The sequence below is a fragment of the Theropithecus gelada genome, chromosome 2 (genome assembly GCF_003255815.1).
Source record: "Theropithecus gelada isolate Dixy chromosome 2, Tgel_1.0, whole genome shotgun sequence".
Taxonomy (NCBI): domain Eukaryota; kingdom Metazoa; phylum Chordata; class Mammalia; order Primates; family Cercopithecidae; genus Theropithecus; species Theropithecus gelada.
This window is the reverse complement of record NC_037669.1, coordinates 180,341,907-180,345,381: the sequence shown is the minus strand read 5'-3', so window position 1 is coordinate 180,345,381 and position 3,475 is coordinate 180,341,907.

The window sequence follows — 3,475 nt, the reverse complement described above, 5'->3', positions numbered from 1 at the left end:
GAGTCTTGCTCTGTCACCCAGGCTGGAGTGCTGTGGCCGGGTCTCAGCTCACTGCAAGCTCCGCCTCCCGGGTTCCCGCCATTCTCCTGCCTCAGCCTCCCGAGTAGCTGGGACTACAGGCGCCCGCCACCTCGCCCGGCTAGTTTTTTGTATGTGTTTAGTAGAGACAGGGTTTCACCGTGTTAGCCAGGATGGTCTCGATCTCCTGACCTCGTGATCCGCCCGTCTCGGCCTCCCAAAGTGCTGGGATTACAGGCTTGAGCCACCGCGCCCGGCCTGCAATTTTTCTTTTATCTCTTTTTTTTTCTTTCTTTTTTTTTTTTAGGAAAGAGCCTCACTCTGTCACCCACTCTGGAGTTCAGTGATGAGGTCTCAGCTCACTGCAACCTCCACCACCTGAGTTCCAGCAATTCTTGTACCACAGCCTCCCGAACAGCTGGGACTACAGGTGTGCACCACCACGCCCAGCAAATTTTTTTTCTTTGTATTTTTAGTACAGACGGGGTTTTGCCATGTTGCCCGGGTTGGTCTCAAACTCCTGGCCTCAAAAAATCCACCCACCTTAGCCTCCTAAAGTGTGGAGATTACAGGCATGAGCCACTGCCCCCAGCCTTTTCCCTTACTACATAGAAATTTTACCTATCTGGCTGAGTGTGGTGGCCCACGCCCGTAATCCTAGCACCTTGGAAGGCCAAGGTGGGTGGATCACTTGAGGTCAGGAGTTGGAGCCCAGCGTGGCCAACATGGTGAAACCCCATCTCTAGTAAAAATACAAAAATTAGTCGTGCATGGTGGCACATGCCTGTAATCCCAGCTACACAGGAAGCTGAGACAGGAGAATCGCTTGAACCCAAGATGCAGTGAGCTGAGATCGCACTACTGCACTCTAGCCTGGGCAACGGAGTGAGACTCTGTCTCAAAAAAATAATTTAAAAAAATGTTACCTATCTGTTTATGGATTTGAATCTAACTTTGGTTGTGGTAGAGCCTTTTTAAAAAAATATCCAGCATATCAAGGTCCAACCATGGTGTACAAAAGACACATTTAAGCTTCCCTGCAATGTTAACTTTATATATGGATATCTAATAGACGTGTATTAAAAGTAAACTTTGTGGGAGTACCAACATGCATAAGATCAGTGGGGTTTCTGAGTCTAATTTTTTATTTGGCTGGGAGGAGGGAAGGTTATAATAATTAATGCAGCTTATGTTAAACTTGGGGATGTTCTCTACTCCTACTTTTTATTTATATCATCCTTAAGGTTGCAGAACAAAATCATAGAGATGCCCTAGAGTAGCCGAGTAAAAGGAAATTTTTTCCGGGCAAACACATGCTTTTAACATACCTGATACTTACTGTGATGGAAACAGAGTTGGTAAGAAATACTGATATCAGCAAACGCCTCCTCCTCTTCTAATAAAGTGAGGCCAAAAATGGTTTTAGAGACCACTTGAAGAAAGCTTATGTAGGATTCTCCCAGAGCAGGGGGACAGGATGGACTGGCTTAGTAGAGTGATGTCAGGGGATGGGGAAAGTCTGCAAGGCTGAGGGAGGCATAGCATTTGGTGGGTTCAGTGGAGTGATTTGTGCTTAGCTCATTAAAGCTCCTAGAGGAGTATTAGGCAAGCTTAACCTTGAAGCAGCAAAGCAGCCCTCTACCTAAAAACCCAGAATGAGACAACTGGTGAAAGGCCCCAGAATTGGCCATCAGTGTCCTTCTTTGTTGTGACCTTTGCCCTGACCTTGTATCTCTTAAGTTGTCACAGAGGAGGGAGATACCCACATTGCCTTCCTTGTAATGTAGTATAGTAGGGAAGTTCAGAGGAATTCCAAGGCATGAATCTTGTCCAGTAGTTAAAGAAGACAAGGCAGGGAGGCATAACCGCTCATTATCGCAAAATGAGGGATCTTTTTTCTTTAAGATGGAAATAGCTTTACTGATTTTTATGATTATAAATATAACACACGTGCACCGCACCTGATCTTAGCCAAAAGGCAGAGAAGTCATAACACGTGTGCACTGCAAAAATGCAGACAATAAGGAAAGAATGAACTCTATGATTTCAGTGGGATTAGTTCATAAATGCTGTTTGATAGCCTGCTTTTTTCACCAATAATATATTTTAGACATCTTTCCATGATAATGAATATCATTGTGGCCACAGGGTATGTCTTTGTGTGAATAAGTCAAACTTAATGCCTACTGGCAAAAATTCACACTGCTTACAGTATAGTTTCTGAATGAAGAAATAGTGATACAATAAACAAAGAACTTTGCACACTGATTCAATTATTTTCTTAGGTTATATTTCTAGAAGTAAAACTGTTAAGTCAATTATTACATAAATTTTTTAAATCTTGATGCATACTACCAAGTTGCCTTCCAGAAATTTAGTACCAATTTGTATCTTTAGCAGCAGACTATTGACAGTACCTATTTTCTACGTCCTTATCAATTCCACACATTGTCATTTTTAACTCAACAAATTTTATTCCTTACTCAAAATTTTAAGAAACTTCCAAGCCCTAAACAGCAATAATATGATACTTTTTTAAAGTTTATGAAACAATAATAGAATAGTAGTCTATCAAACATTCAGCAATATACTTTTTTTTTTTTTTTTTTTTTTTTGAGGAGACATGGTGTCGCTCTGTCGCCCAGGCTGAAGTGCAGTGGTACAATCATAGCCCACTGCACCCAGCCAAGAAAACTCTATATTTTTTAACAGTCACTCCTTCTTCCGTCTTCTCCCAATCTCTGGCAACTGCAAATCTACTCTCTTTCTGTTTGCAAATCTATTCTCTATCCACTTTTTTAAATTTTAATTTAAACTTATTTATTTTTGAGATAGGGTCTTGCTCTGTCTCCCAGGCTGAATGGAGTGTAGTGGCATAATCATGGCTTGCTGCAACCTCAACCTCTCAGGCTCCAGCAATCCTCCCACCTAAGCCTCCTGAGTAGCTGGGACTATGGGTGCACTCTACCCTGCCCAGTTAATTTTTTATTTTTTGTAGAGACAAGTTCTCACTATGTTGCCTGGGCAGGTCTTGAACTCCTGGGCTCAAGCAATCCTCCCACCTCCCACCTTGTGTGTCACCAAGATTGGTGAGATTCTTCTTAGCAAGATCAAAGTTTTGCAAAGCGTCATAGAAAATCTGGACCCAAGATAGGGTGATGGTAGGAGAGATCTTTGAGCTAGCTCTTGAGGAAAGTTACTTAGAGGCTCTGGGTAGCAGTGAACAATCTGTGCCATAAACAGAACCAGCTCTGCTAGTTCTTTGCTCAGTTTATTTGGTTGGTATTTGAAAATCTCCACATTGGATCTGTGGTGATTATACGGCTACAGAAACTTCTCAGTGTGGACAGGTGAGTCCTGCTTGATTAGATTCTGTCATTGCACCAGGTTGCTGGGCAGCTTGTTGTTTCTGTTGGATGTGTTGGCTGCAGACTGGCTCCATGGTGAGCAGTTCTGC